Genomic DNA, 17229 nt, shown 5'->3' on the forward strand with positions numbered 1-17229 from the left:
TATTCCGGAAATGAACTCTAATATTATGAAGTTTTGAAATACTCGAGTTTCACTAACCCAAGTGCATCCACTCTCCTGATATCTCTTTTAAACGTAAACCCTAATATACTCAAACTTATTCGGATAAGTCTGAAATTCGCTGTAACTGGTCTAGCTTCTATTGAATTGATAATGTTCGTACAAAATGGAAATTTCGGGTTGTCACATCATCCCCTCCTTAGAAGGAATTTCGTCCCGAAATTAGAATATAAGCAAATAAGAAGTTACAAATAGCTAAGCGAAAACATGATGGTATTTTAGTTTCATCTGATCCTTGCGTTCCCAAGTGAATTCCGGTCCTCGCTTGGCGTTCCAGCGAACCTTGACGATCGGGATATGGCTTTGCTTCGTCTGCTTGACCTCACGGTCCATGATCTCTACCAGTTTTTCCACGAAGTTGAGGCTCTCGTTGATCTTGATCTCGTCGAGTGGGATTACAAGAGTCTCGTCGGACATACACTTTTTCAAGTTAGATACGTGGAATGTAGAATGTACGTTACGGAGTGCGTCGGGTAGGTTGAGTTTGTAAGCTACAGGGATTATTCTTGCGAGAATCTCGAAAGGCCCTATGTTCCCCGGATTTAGCTTCCCATGCTTAACGAAGTGTATCAAGCCTTTCTAGGGTGTGACTTTGAGAAGGACTCGGTCTCCGACCTAAAATTCCAAAGGTTTTCTTCGCTTATCAGCGTAGCTCTTCTGTCGGTCTCTAGAGGCTTTCAATTGTTCACGGATCTGAACGATTTTCTCTGTCGTTTCCCGAATGATCTCCGAACCGGTGAGAGTACTGTCAGAAGCTTGCCCCCTAGCTAATTGGGTATCACCCACGTCAGCCCAGCACAGAGGGGATCTGCACTTTCCGTCGTAGAGGGCTTCAAAAGGAGCAGCCTTGATGCTCGTGTGATAACTGACTTTCCAAAGTCGATCACACAGGCTCTCAGCATATCTTCCAGTGTTTGGATGGTCCTCTCACTCTGTCCGTCGGTCTGTGGATGGTAGGCTGTGCTCATGTCCAGCCTTGTTCCCAGGGACTGTTGTAGCGATTGCCAGAATCTTGAGGTGAACCTACTATCTCTATCAGAGATAATGGACATAGGTACACCATGTAGCCGTACGATTTCCCTAATGTATGTTCTCGTAAGTTTCTCCATCTTGTCAGTTTCTTTGATAGGCAGGAAGTGTGTAGATTTGGTCAATCTATCGACGATGACCCATATGGTATCAAGTCCACCCGTTGTCCTGGGCAACTTGGTTATGAAATCCATAGTGATCCGCTCCCACTTCCATTCTGGAATCTCTGGTTGTTGCAGTAAACCGGAGGGCTTCTGATACTCGACCTTAACCTTTGTGCAAGTAAGGCATTTACTTACGAAGGTAGCAATCTCTGCTTTCATGTTAGGCCACCAGTATAGCTTTTTAAGATCCAGATACATCTTATCTGAACCTGGGTGGACGGAATACCGAGTGTTGTGCGCCTCGGTCATGACCAAGTCTCGGAAACCACCGCGTTTCGGTGTCCAGATCCGGTTCATGAAATATAAGGCTCCGCCACCCTTGGCTTCTAGGTTTTTATCCATTCCTCTAAGTGATTCACTCGTCACGTTTTCAGGTTTCATGGCTTCAAGTTGGGCTGCCTGTATTTGCTTAGACAAGTGTGAATGGATGGTTATTGACAATGACTTAACCCTGCGACCAGAATATTCCTTTCGACTTAGGGCGTCTGCTACTACGTTGGCTTTACCCGGATGATAACGAATATCGCATTCGTAGTCACTGAGTAGCTTGACCCACCGTCGTTCTCTCATGTTGAGCTCCTTCTGATTGAATATGTCTTGTAAACTCTTGTGGTCGGTAAAAATAGTGCTTTTCGTTCTGTACAAGTAATGTCTCCAGATCTTCAGAGCAAACACCACTACTCCTAGTTCAAGATCGTGGGTCGTGTAGTTAACTTTGTGTGTCTTCGACTGTCTCGAGGCGTAGGCGATGACCTTACCTCGCTGCATCAGAACACACCCGAGCCCTTGATTCGATGCATCGCAATAGACTACGAAGTCTTCTATCCCTTCGGGGAGGGATAGTATTAGTGCGGTGCATAAGGCTCGCTTGAGCGTTTGGAACGCTCTCTCCTGTTTCTCTTCCCAGTAGAAGGCCACACCTTTCTGGGTCAGTGTTGTAAGAGGTTTCGCAATTCGGGAGAAGTTCTGTATGAACCTGCGGTAGTAGCCAGCGAGACCTTGAAACTGCCTAATTTTTGTAGGCATCTTCGGTGCTGACCAGTTCTCAATGGCCTTAATTTTGGATGGGTCCACGTGGATTCCCTCTTCACTTACCACATGTCCTAAGAATTCGACTCTTCGGATCCAAAATTCACACTTAGAGAACTTCGCATAGAGCTTCTCCGCTCGTAAAGTTCCTAGAACTTGTCGCAGATGATCACCATGCTCTTCCTTACTTCGGGAGTAGATCAGGATGTCATCAACGAATACAATGACGAACTGATCCAAGTAAGGTCGACATACTCTATTCATCAGATCCATGAAGACTGCAGGCGCATTGGTCAATCCGAATGGCATCACCATGAACTCGTAGTGTCTGTAACAAGTTCGGAAGGCTGTCTTCGGCACATCCCCTCTAATACCCGTAACTGGTGATATCCGGATCTCAGATCAATTTTGGAGAAGTATTTCGCCCTTTGCAGTTGGTCAAATAGACCGTCTATGCGAGGCAGAGGGTAACGATTTTTGACCGTTAGCTTTTTGAGTTCTCTGTAGTCGATACACATACGGAATGATCCGTCTTTCTTCTTAACGAACAAGACCGGTGCTCCCCAAGGTGAGAAACTTGGTCTTATAAAGCCCTTGCTGAGCAGTTCGTTAAGTTGACCAGATAGTTCCTGCATCTCTGATGGTGCTAATCGGTAGGGCGACTTGGCTCTGGGGTAGCTCCTGGGACTAAGTCAATTTTGAACTCGACCTGTCGTTGCGGAGGTAATCCTGGTAGCTCTTCTGGGAAAATGTCGGGGAAGTCGCTCACTACTGGAATGCTCTTTAGTTCCTTCGTTTCGAGGCTTGTATCGACGACGTGAGCAAGGAATGCATGGTATTCTTTACGCAGATACTTCTGTGCTTGAATACTTGATATAATACGAAGACTCGCACCGGGTTTGTTGCCGTAGACGATAAGAGTTTTGTTAGACGGGAGGTTTAGACGAACTGCTTTCTCGTAGCACATGATGTCGGCGCGATGAGGACTTAACCAATCCATGCCGATGATAACGTTGAAGCTTTTTATTGAGACCAGCATAAGGTCGATTGGGAATGAATGGTTATCTAGAGTTAGGATACAACCTAAGCATATGTTATTCGTACTTTCAGTTTTTCCATTAGCCATTTCTACTGTGAATTGTTCCTTAAATGTGTGTGGTTGTTGCTTAAGCATGCGAGCAAATTTATGGTTCACGAAGCTTCGCTCCGCTCCACTATCGAATAGAATGCATGCATAGGATTTATCTAGGAGGAACGTACCAGTCACCACTGTCGGGTCAGCAACTGCTTCCCCATGGCCTGTTGCTAGTACCCTCCCTGCTTCTCCAGCATTCTTCGCTTTGGGGCAGTCCCTTTTATAGTGGCCTGCTTTGCCACATCCATAGCAGGTCGGGCTCGCGCCAGAGCCGGGGAATTGGGTGATCGGCCTCGCCGGGGATTTACAGAAACGAACGGTGTGTCCTTTCCTGTTGCAGTTAGAGCACTGCATTACATGGCAGGGGCCGTTGCGGTGGAAGTTGCATTTGTTGCACTTAGGCAAACTTCCAGCATACTGCCTCTCCGGAGCAGTAGCAGCAGCAGGGGTTATTGCGGCATGCACAACCACAACTTGCTGCTTTTTGGCAGCTCACTGTCTCTTCTTCTCTTCCCAGAATTTTCGCTTAGTGTCAGCGGGTTTGGAGGGTTCCGGGATGGCTAGGGCGGTTGTTGTTGCAGGGGTTTTGACTCAATGGTCAATGAGTCGATGTGCCAGTCGCTTGGCACTGTCGAAGGTAGCGGGGTTTGATGATAGGACATTCCCCTGGTAAGGAGGCACTAGCCCCCACACGTACCTTTCGATCTTTTTCCCTTCAGTGGGAACCATATTGGGGAAGAGGGCCACCAGTTCGCTGAATCTGGCGGTATAAGCAACCACGTTGGTGCCCTTCATGGTCAGGCTCCAAAGCTCCTGCTCCAATTTCTGGATTTCGCCCCTTCAGCAATATTCCTCAATCATGAGGTCTTTCATCGTTTCCCAGCCCATGTCGTTGGCTACGACGAGCGTTAGAGCTTTAACGTGGCCGTTCCACCACGTCAGGGCCTTTCCTTCAAAGGTGCATGCGGCATATTTGACTTTGCTCACAGCAGGGCATGAACAAATTTCGAAGACTGATTCAGTATTCTCGAACCATTGCGAGAGGGCAATGACTCCGCCGGTGCCATGGAAGGACATCGGCTTACAGTTGGTGAAATCCTTATAGGAGCACTCTCTCGGGCGCACAGGGGTTTCAACCGGAATGGAGTTAACAGGGGTTCCACCTCTGCTGGCGTCAGTAGAGTGATACTGAGCCATGGCAGTTGCCACTGCTGCGGCTACGGCAGCATTCAGGGCTGCAGTATCGATGACCGGAGGCGGAGGAGGCGGTGGAGGTGCAGGGTTATTCCGGGGAGATTTGCGAGGAGGTATCTTTCAGCTATAAGTTTATAAAGATAAACAAAGTGGTAAGAATCAATTTGTAAGTGGGGTGAGAGTGACACATGGACTAACTAACCATAGCCCAACAGTTGAATGAGTGTTTGAGATCACAACAAAGAATATTAGTAGGAAAACACAAGTGTACAGATTTTTCCCACATATTAGGTAGATGTCAAAAATACTGGTATTACCGATGAAATAAGTTCAGGGAAAATCGACCTAACAGTAGGTCTTACATCATACCATACAGAAAAGTTTGATAGTTCTTAGATTCCTAATTAGAGTACTGAAAGTTAGGAATATTTTACAGACAAGTGCTACTTAGAGCACAGATGTTAATGGCTATTCCTTAACCAAAAGACAGAGATGTACTAGACATCTTCTAACGGCGATGGGAAATCCTCGGGCGAACCCAGAGATCTGCCATTTGACGAAACACCTCTTGAAGGTGTCGCTCCTGAGCCCTCTGACGGGCTCGAAGTTCCAAGACTTCAACTCGGGAGGTAGCTAGCTGTTGCTGCAGGGTTTCATTGGTTCTCCGGGTCCGTTCCATGTCTTCTTCAAGACGGCGGATGCGGACTGTGTTGACACCAGAGTGGGCATCAATCTCCATGACCCGGTCGATGGCTGCTCGACCTTGCTCAACATTACGAGCTATTCTACGGATAATGACGGGCAGAGCTCGGTCAGCAGAACCACCTTCACTGACGTTGTAAAAGCTTCGGTCCCCAAAGTAAGGTAAGGGTTGACCCTGTTCATCACTCCAGCGATTCAAGTTGGTTGCCCACAAGGGTGTAGGACCTGGAAAAGCTGGTCGGGGGTTGTTGTTCGGGGCTTGGCCTACTAGCGGTAGGTTGTTGACTTCAGGCTCGGAGTCGGATCCATCAGAAAAGCCTTCTGCGAGGTGATCATCCAAAGGGATTGGATGCTCGTCTTCGGGCTCTTCTTCGATCCACCCTGCATTGCCTTCATTTGGAAAGTACGGGTTGCCGTGATGGAATCCAGCCATTTAAATCTACGCGAGAAGAGAGGTATAAGAATATAGTATATATGTAGCTAGTAGTAGTACAAAATACACCTATAGTATTTTAATTTTAGGTTCTACTGATCTTCTTGTGGTATTGTTGGTAAGTTTTTAGACTTGTTAACATATCACAACCATTCTAGGGCATATGCTAATCACTCCTCGGACAAGCATAGTTGATCAGGCTATGCCATTCCCAGGACTGACCATACATCCCCGAGGTCACTTGTGATATTTAACAATCGTAATAATTTTGTTCTTGTCATTGTGACACTGATTTTAGTATGAATGCAGACTAGTATACTTAATTAAATATTTTAATATTTAAAGTATAGACTCTTGGCCAGAGTGCTTTAATCCCAAATGGGTTTATAGTTTAGTATATCTTTTATGGGTTGATACACTCAATTCACTATAAACAACGCTCTGATACCAATCTGTCACACCCCAAAACCAAGAACGGTGGAAAACGTTCTGAGGCGGAGGACGTCATGTAAAGTATCACAACACAGTATAACAGTAAATAAGCAAACAACATCATCCATTGCATTAAATATATAATTCTAATACAAGCGTGTTCTGAACAGTATATAGACACCAAAAATAATGTAAATCAAAATAAAAAGATGAGTCTTGGATGCGCTCCATCTTCTCAAAAGCTGGCCTCGGTACCTGTCTACTGTCGACCTGAGAATACAAGTTATTTTGAAAGAGTTTATCAGCATTAAGCTGGTGAGTTCATAAGTATTTTAGTGTCGGTGTTTGTTATCAAAACGTTTGAACATGTCTCAAGTGTAAGTTTGTAAAATGTATGTATATGTTTTTAAATGTTTGAATCTCCCAGAAAAACCTATATTTTCTATTAAAGTAGCCTTCTACCAAGGCTTAACTATTTTGTATGTTCGTTTGTTGTATAAGTGTGTAATTTCCCAAGTGTAACTATCATTAACAAAATATAGTGTCTACATTAATGTTTAAGTGACATAATTACTAAATATATGTAATGGGTAAATTATTGTAGTATTGTAGTGTTGTATTATAGGAACTACTGTTGTACTAACTACCTTAAACCGGATTTATATTAAGGTATCATGTGACTAATTGTACCATACTATTGACTGGTAACAACGACATACGAATGGTCGTAAAACGGAATGACGTTTGGCACCCGCAGACCTGCAGGTCCGACTGCAGCTAGTAGCAAGGTGTAGGATAGTCAATCCAGTATAGATCTATATGCAAACTCACGCTCTCCCTTCAAGAGACTCTGGCTACAACTCGGGCCATGACATTTAAGTCATGCTCCGATTCATATCACAATAATTAACGTATTCTTGTATATGTAATGTAATGAACTATTCTAGTATAGTTGTATATGTTCTTTCTCTAGTATAGTTGTATATGTTCTCCTTCTAGTATAGTTGTGTATGTTCTCTATCTAGTATAGTTGTATATGTTCTTTCTCTAGTATAGTTGTATATGTTCTCTATCTAGTATAGTTGTATATGTTCTTTCTCTAGTATAGTTGTATATGTTCTCTATCTAGTATAGTTGTATATGTACTCATAGTAATGTAATGTATATGTTCTTATAGTAATAAGTATTGACTCATGAATGAACTGACTCATTGATCTAGCAATAGTATAAGTATGATTCTGTGCTACCCCGATGGTAGCCTAATAATGATGTAACTAGTACGCATGAATATGGAAGCACTTTTATGTCTATATATGTACACATGATATATAATCAATATTTAAACGACCTTCGTACGAGTACCCGATATCCTATCAGACCACATCCAAATCGAGGAAAAGGAAAGAAGGTGGATAGCCTTCCTAAGTCTTTTAAACATTACTTATATAACTATACATATACGGGCATGCAATTTATAATAAGTGTAACAAAGATTAAGTAAAAGTATTTGATACGTAAAAGAGTTTGTAAAACAGTTTGAAGTAAAATAGTTTGATAAACAGTGTGAACAGTATTAAAATCATTGGTTTTATAGTTATTAATCACATGTGATTGATTTAATAACTATAAATATTCAACTTGTATTCCCCCCCCCCATAAAAGCATTTAAAACATTTAAAAGTATTTCAAAGGTTAATTAAAGGGGTATGAACTCACTTGTGGTGAGTGGATTGGATGGAGTGTCAGATACTGTTTTAGGTGGCAGACGTAGACTTGTACACACGCACGAACCTACTTATCATATAATGAACATGTATATAACTAATTAGCCAAATAATAACTAAGAAATTTAGTTGGGACACTCTTGAACATGTAAACAGCTTGTATAGGTGTTATAAGTCTTAAGGGTTGCATATAAGTTGTTGTGGGACAAGGCTAAATGGGTTTAAAGTTCTTAAGGACCTTGTATATGTGTTTAATCTTCAATAAACCCCACATAAGGAGTTTACGGTCGTAAACCCTTGATTTTACAGTCATAAGCTCTCAAACATGTTGACATAATTTGCTTTGAAGTGCTACTTGATTTCTAGAATAAGTTCTACTTGGTGGTTTGATTCTTGGAAGGGTTTAGGGCATAGAAACACTCCTTTGAGGAGTTTACGGCCCCAATGCCAATTACTTTGTAGTTTACGGCCGTAAACTCCCTTGGAATGATGTTTTTGATGCTTTCAAGTCCCATACTCACATAGGATATGTTCTAGGCAATTGTTTAAGGCAAATGAAGACCCTAAGCACACTTTGGTGCCCTTTATTGATGTTCACGGCCCAAGAACATTACTAGGGCCGTAAACTCACTTTGGGGAGGTGTATTTGATGTTTTAAAGTCCATAAATTAGCTAGGATTAAATAGGGTTTAATGTCCAAGGCTTTAGGAGTGATTAACACACTCTTTGGCCCTTGATTTTGGAGTTCACGGTCCAAGAACTTCTTGGGCCGTGAACACCTAGATCTTGGTGTTTTTGATTGTTTTCTAGTCTTAAATACACTTATAAATAAGCCTGAGTCCGTCACTTATCATGGGGAAAAGACTAGGTACCATTTGAGCTTCATATTGGAGTTTACTCTCCAAGAACGTTCTTGGGCGGTAAACTCCCGAATCTCACAGATTTGATATGTAATCTATGTTATTAAGAACATAATAAGCATTATAAGACAACTAGAGAAGTGTACTTATGATTTGGGATGAAAACCCGAAGGTCCGTGAGAGAGAAAATGGCTTTTCTCTAGTTGGAAATGCGAATAATGAATGAATTTGGTTCAGAATTCTATTTATAGTCCTGAGATATTTTTGGCAGAAAATATTTTTATTCTGGAAATGAACTCTAATGTTATGATGTTTTGAAATACTCGAGTTTCACTAACCCAAGTGCATCCACTCTCCTGATATCTCTTTTAAATGTAAACCCTAATATACTCAAACTTATTTGGATAAGTCTGAAATTCGTTGTAACTGGTCTAGCTTCTATTGAATTGATAATGTTCTTACAAAATGGAAATTCCGGGTTGTCACAATTTCCTTTATGAACTCATCGAGTTCTTTAGTGTGTTAAGATATCTTAATAGATTAAGCTCCTATCCTTCAGATCTAAGCTACATACTTCATATACATAATGAAAATGTCCTTTTAAGGGTAAAGTTTCCAATTTTACCCATTAATACCCTTCCTTAATGGATTTAGCTCAAACCCTAACTCCTTAAGACCTAGATCTTGATCCAAAAGCCATTATTACATCAAGCTAAGGCATACAAACTGAGATCTAGACCCTAGACACTACATGAACATGTAAAGTCTCTAACTTTCTCTCCATGCATGGCCTTTTTGAGCTTAAAATACCAAAATGACATCCTAAAGCTTGTATGGGGCTTCAATGGCCATAAAGTTTGCACCTTTATGCCATGAAAGCCCTTGATGGTCCTAGATATGGAAGTATACTTACTTGGGATGTCCATTTCCCAAGGATCAAGATATTTGGACCAAAAACCCAGTAAAAGTGAAAATGAAGAGATCTAAGTAATCATTAAGCAAGTTTGAGACTTGGTTACCAAAAAGTGACGAGGATTGGGTGAAGTTTTTGGATATACTCACTCCTTCTTGAGTCCTTAAGCTTCTTCTTCTCCCACAAGCTTCAAATATACAAGTTTTCTCTAAAAAAACGACTCATAAACTCACATAAAGCATTATGGTTTTGAGATTTAGGGTTTGGGACTTCGAGGCTGTAAATGAGGCCAACCTAAGGAAGTTTAGGTGTTTAAATAGGGTGAAAATCCTTAAAAATTAGGGTTTCACTCTACTTGTCCTACTCGTCGAGTTGAGGCTCTCAACTTATTGAGTAGACTTTACAACCCGCATCCAATTCCATTCTTACTCGACGAGTTTGGGGCCTCCAACTCATCGAGTTTCTATACAAAACTTAATAAAGTTTTAATTAAATACATATCAGCAATCGGGCGTTACAAATCTCACCCACTTATTTTAGACTTCGTACTTGAAGTCTGCTGCGTCTGGAAATAACTTTGGGTAGTGCTCCCTCATCTCATCCTCTGGTTCCCATCTCTATTCTTATCCCTTAAGGTGCTACCACTACTCCTTCAACAACTCTGCCCTCTTGTTCCTGAGATCCTTTGTCTTCCTGTCAAGGATGGTTACTAGTTGCTCGATGTAGTTTAGGCTGTCATCTACTTGAATATATAAAGGTGCTGTTGGATTAGTGTCTAAGCCCGTAACCATATTTGGTAAGTACTTGACCCGGTTGTGCATGATCCTTTTGGGTTGCCTTAACCAAAGCAACTTGACTAGAGAAATAAATAGAGAAAGAGGTTATTATGATTTATTAATATATTATAAGAATAATATATTAAAGGAGAAATCATATTTGTTTAATTAGTATCGGTTAGTAATTAATTAGGAATTAATTTTGTGATCAAGTGTAATTAATTAAACTAGAGGGGCTGAATTGTAATTATATGATAGTTGCAAAGTAGGGCAACGGTTACCCTAGATATAGTTTGGACGAATTCAAGGGATAAGGAACCTTGAAATCATCCAAGGATAAGGGATTTCAAGGCTTATCTTATGGTTACTTGGTGGGCAAGCAACTAGATAAGGATAAGGACTGAAACCCTAATCTCTACCCTATATAAAGACCCCTAAGGCCATAGAAATCGTCCACTTGATCCCTAGGGTTCCTAGAGTTGATTTATACTTCTCCTCTTCTCTCTCTATTGCCTCTCTAATTTCTTGTGGTGTTTGTGAGCCAATAGAGGTGCTACGGATATAGGCATGTAGATATGAAATAATGTAGTAAGGCTTATATTGTACTATTTATGCTTTTGATCTGTATCGAACATGACATCCTAAGTCTTTTTAATGAAATACATTTCTATGGAAATGCTTTTGATAAATCTTTATCATATTTGGTTTTTGGAAAAATTCCACAACACTTTTATTTAAAATGTTACTCTGGTTTTCAAACAAAGCATAAACAAAATCGGTCTTTTCTGGCCGTGAAAATGGGGATGTCATAGTTGGTATTAGAGCATTAGTTTAAGCGAACTAGGAATTTGTAGGATTTCTAGACTTAAACTTAGAATGCTAAGCGATGATTGTGAGATGTTAGCACTAGTTTATTTTAGGAATTATGCCTAATGCTTTTATTTGTTGAATGCTTTGTGCCTGATACGTTGTTATTTGTTCGAATCTATGGTCTGTTGCCGACCGAATCTGGAAACCTTATCTGTTTAGGATTCTAAACGTACGACTACGATATTAGAACTAGCATATAAACGTTTCGGAGAGATAAGGATGATTTAAACGTCTATCCTAAATAAAGATCTAAATTCACCTTATTCGGTGTATGGATCAAAATGACAAGAACCTACATTGGAGCTGGGAATGCGAATGGGAATAGGAATCAACCCCCAGTGATTCAGCAAATACCTGTTGTGGTAGAAGTTGCACCCGATCCAATCACTGTGGCTGGAGTAGAAGCAATGAATCGGGCTATGTTAGCAGAACAAAGGGAGGAAATGAGGCAGATGTTGCACAAAAATAGGGACGAACCTACCATGCCCATAGAGCAACAAGAGCTGATTCCCGAGCAATCGGAGGAAGGGAGGTACAGCCGCCAAGTGAGTCAAGTGGGGACTTAAAGTGAACGAAGGGATGGCTTGGAGAGGAGAAACGACAATGATGGGCGAATGTACAAGAATTTCTTGGGTGCGAAACCACCAAGTCTCTCGGGAAGGCCAAAGCCTGTTGAGATTATGGATTGGATCTCTGAGATGTAGATGGTGTTTGAGAGTTGCAACTGTAGTGAGAAACAGAAGACCGTCTTCGCTGTGAGAAAACTGAAAACTAGAGTCTTGAGCTGGTGGAAGCTATTGGCGGATACAATGTCGTGAGGAGAAGCTCTGAAAATGTCATGGGATGAGTTCTTGGAACAACTGAAGGCGCAATACTATTCTGAGATAGATCTGATTGATCTGAACAATGAGTTCCAAAACTTGAAGAAGGGGAGAATGAGCATCGACGACTATGCTGTTGCATTCAAGGAAAAGATGAAGTTGTTTCCATACCTAGTGCCAACTGGACTCTCCAAAATTGAGAAGTTCGCAAATGGATTGCCAGCTGACTTTGGCCCAACAGTCAAGATGGCAACCACTCTGAAATCAGTTGTTCGAGCGGCTAAGAATATGGAGACCCAACAGAAGGAAAGGGGTCTGGAGAGGGCCGAGGTTGGTGAGAAAAGGAAATTCGATGGATCTTCAAGGTCCAACAAGAAAAGCAAATTTTCGAAGTCCGGTTCGAGAGGAGGAGGAGCCAAAGAAAAATGGTGCAAAAAATGCAAGAAGAAGCACCAAGGAAAATGTGACGGGGGGGGGTCACGTGTTTCAAATGTGGAAAGCCTGGGAACTATGCCAACGAGTGCACATTCACTAAGAAGGTTTGTTATGAGTGCAACGAGGAGGGGCACATATCAAGGGACTGCCCGAAGAAGAAGGAGGTAGGAAGACCCAACATTCCACCGAAGCCGAAGGGAAGAGCCTTCCAGATGACGCTTGAGGCTGCGAAGGAGGCAGCAGACATCGCTTCAGGTACCTTTCTTGTAAATGGTTTTCCTGCCAATATACTGTTTGATTTTAGAGCAAACTACTCCTTTGTGTCACATAAGTTTGGTGGGAAACTAGCATTACCCGTAGAAAAACTTGATAATGCCTTAGTTGTGGAAGTTGCCAGTGGCAAGTTCATACCTGTTGGTGATTGTATTAGGAACATCGTCATTGACCTAAACGGAAACGAATTCCATGAGGTGCTATTACCGATAGAGTTAAACAGTTTTGACATCGTTTTGGGAATGGATTAGCTTAGCGCCAACGATGCCAAGATATTATGCCGAAAGAAGATAGTAAGAGTAAACCCACCGGGAAAAGATTCATTTATGGTGTACGGGGACAAATGCAGAGTGAATTCTGGAATCATCTCCCTGATGAAAGCCAGAAAATGTTTGTCCAAGGGATGTGCATCATATTTGGCGTTTGTTATCGATGCTAAGAAGGAAAAGAATGAGGTGCAGAACATACCGGTCGTGTGTGATTATCCGGAAGTCTTTCCCGAAGATCTTCCCGGATTACCACCTGACAAGTAGAGTTCCGAATAGACTTGTTACCAGGGACAACACCGATAGCAAAGGCACCTTACCGATTAGCACCGACAGAAATGAAGGAGCTTATGACGCAACTTCAGGAGTTGTTGGACAACGGTTTCATTTGACCTAGTTCATTACCTTGGGGAGCTCTGGTGCTATTCGTGAAAAAGAAGGATGGAAGCATGAGAATGTGTATAGATTAGTGAGAGTTGAACAAGGCAACGATGAAGAACAACTATCCATTGCCAAGGATCGATGACCTATTCGATCAGCTGCAAGGTTCGAGCTATTTCTGAAAGATCGATCTTAGGTCAGGATATCATCAGCTGAAGGTGAGAGAGTAGGATATTGAAAAGATTGCATTCAGAATAAAATATGGACACTATGAGTTTTTGGTTATGTCGTTTGGACTAACCAACGCTCCGACAGCATTCATGGATTTGATGAACACGGTTTGTAAACCATTCCTCGATAAATCCATGATAATATTCATAGATGACATTCTCATCTACTCGAAAAGCCAGGAGGAGCTTGGCCAGCATCTACGAGTAGTATTGGAATTCTTGAAGAAGGAGAAGCTATATGCAAAGTTCTCCAAGTGTGATTTTTGGATCCGAGAAGTCCAATTTTCAGTTCATGTAGTTAACTAGGAGGGAATAATGGTTGATCCGGCAAAGATCGAAGCAATGATGAAATGGGAATGTATAAAGAGTCCCACAGAGATTCGAAGCTTTCTGGGATTAGCTGGATATTACTGATGATTTATCCAAGGCTTTTCTTCGATAGTTGCCCTGTTGACAGCTTTGACCCACAAAGGAGCTACGTATACATGGAGTGAGAAGCATGAGGAAGCATTTGAGAAGCAGAAGAAGAAGTTATGCGAAGCACCGATACTTTCTCTACCCGATGGAGTTGAAGACTTCGCTATATACAGAGACGCATCTGCAGTCGGGTTAGGTTGTGTTCTAACTCAAATAGAAAAGGTGATAGCATACGCATCTCGAAAGTTGAAGGAGCACAGAAAGAATTACCCCACTCATGATCTGGAGTTGGCAGCGGTAGTTTTTTCCCTAAAGATATGGAGGCATTACCTCTATGGCACGAAGTGCAAACTTTTTACTGAGCATAAGAGTCTCCAGTATCTCTTTAATCAGAAGGAGTTGAATATGAGGAAACAACGTTGGCTGGAATTGCTTAAAGACTACGACTGTGAGATACTTTACCACCCCGTTAAAGCAAATGTTGTCGCTGATGCTCTCAGTCGGAAAGTCAACCTTGAAAGGAAGAGGCCAAGAATGTTGAGAATTGAAGTTGTCTTGATCATTGTGGAAAGCATCAAGAAAGCTCAAGAAGAAGCTTCAGAGAAGAATGACCGAAAAGAAGAACGGTTGGGTAAAACGTTGGAGTTCGGTACAAACAGTCAAGGACTGAAGGTATTCCAAGATCGGATTTGGGTACCTAAGACGGGAGGAATAAGAGATCTTCTGATGGAACAAGCGCACAAGACCATGTACTCAATTCATCCCGGTATCACTAAAATGTATAGGGACCTAAAACCCTACTACTGGTGGCCGACGATGAAGCTCGATATTGCGGAGTATGTGGTCGAATGTGTAACTTGTGCGAGAGTTAAAGCACAACATTAGAAACCGTATGGGAGTTTAGAACCTTTACCCATACCCATGGGTAAATGGGAAGACATCACCATGGATTTTGAGACTAAACTACCGAGAACGAAGAACGTTCACGACATGATTTGGGTAGTCGTGGATTGTTTCACTAAGAGTGCACACTTCATAGCAGCCAATGAGAAATGGTCTATGGATAAGCTTGCAAATGCTTATGTGACGGAAGTTGTAAGGCTTCATGGTGTACCTCTTACGATTGTATCATATCGTGATAGTCGTTTCACGTCAAGGTTTTGGAGGAGTCTACAAGAGGAATTAGGTACGAAATTATGTTTGAGTACGGCTTACCATCCATGGACTGATGGTACGAGCGAAAGGACGATTCAGACACTGGAAGATATGTTGACAGTATGTACCCTCGAGTTCCAAGGTGTGACAACCGTCAAAATTCGAGTCGGTTCTAGATTTGAATAAACTTAATTGCACATATAGACACGACACATACTAGACTTAGTAATTAGAAGTTAAGATATAACCTATTAGAAACTTGGAAACAATTAGAAACAATGGATAATATGCTTGGATTTCACATTGGTATGTGAATTCTACTACTACTTAACTGTAGATGCTATCCATATTCGAGTCACTCTTTGACTCGAACACCATTTCATGAATCATATACACACATCATGCACTTGACCTAGAAGTAGAAATTAGGTCAAAGTCTCATAGAAACTTAAGTCAAAGTTGAAGACTAGGACTATTATACTTGATTCCTCAATTTCGCTTGAATCTCGGAATCACTACATAGAATGCCAATAAACCGATAGAATAAATTACAAACACTATTTATAACTATAAAAGAGTTATAATACAATAATATACATTGAAGTCTCAAATATTCTATTGATTTTGATATCCAAATATTTATTAAATCTCAAAACCCTAAAAGCCCTAAAACCTAAATCTTATAAAGTTTAACATCAAGAATTCTATAAAAAAAAACTAGTTATGAGACTTATAATATTATCTTAAAATGATTAAGTTCAAGGAAATATAATCAAGGAAAATAAAAATTCAAGTCATTAACATTTACCCTTAATTTATAAGTCAAAAATCAATATTTTATGAGTAAAAACTATATTATGGTGCACATTTTATAAAAGAGTTTGATATTTTTATAAAAGATTTGAATTTTATAAAAATAAAAGAGGGGGAAGCCCTTTCTTATCCACAAAACCGTCCACCCTCTTCCCAAGACACTCCTCTCTTCCCAAAACACATAATCACTTCTTTCTTTCTCACACTCCACTTTCTCTCTCATTTTCTCTCATTTCTCTCTACTTTCACTATACCCACGATATTTTCTCTCTTCCTCTCTCTATACCCATGATATTTTCTAGAAAATAAGTCTAAGAACACACCTCAAACTCAAAATCTTCATCATCTAGTGGTGTTCATTAAGGTAGAACATGATTTCCCTTCATTTTCCTTCAACGTTTAGTTATTTTTCTTACACTTTCTTTTCTTCTACTCCATTCTATTGTAAAATCATGAACACTTGCACCTACTCACGGTTTTGATGATGGTGGTGGTAGGATTTTATCCAAAAACAACATGCATGTTGTAGATGGTGGTAGGATTTTATCAAAATCAAGGAAATGCACTTTTCTACATGTTTTGGTGGAAAAACACCACATGCATCCAAAGTTTTCTTTCAAAAATGAATTTTGAACATTTCAAACTCATGAATGGTCTTCTAACAAATATGCATGTGATGATCTTCAAGCTTAGATGCTAGATCATCAAAGTATGTTGTTAAAAACTTTCAAATATGTTCATGAAGGATTTATTTCCAAATAAATATCTAAAACTTCTTTTCTGACCAAATCCTATTTTTCCCAGATTCCCATCAACACAATACGATGCTCTGTAAATTTCCATAAAATAATTCATTTATCTGGAATTTCTATAATTAATGCAAGAAAATAGGGCAATAAATCATATAAAATACTTTACGAGGTTTATAAATCCTAGTTAAATTTGTGGAAGATTCCTATGCGAAATAATAACCTCCCATTAAGTTTCATCGATTTTTGTTTCGTTTTAGCGTAGTTTTCAAATTTCTTTTTGTGTAGTCCAAATAAATCATACAACCACTTTAGAAAATGTGAAAATGATACCTAACAATTTTCACAGC

Source organism: Lactuca serriola, chromosome 8, assembly GCF_051521515.1.
Source record: "Lactuca serriola cultivar US96UC23 chromosome 8, Lser_US96UC23_V15, whole genome shotgun sequence".
In the NCBI taxonomy this organism is placed as follows: domain Eukaryota; kingdom Viridiplantae; phylum Streptophyta; class Magnoliopsida; order Asterales; family Asteraceae; genus Lactuca; species Lactuca serriola.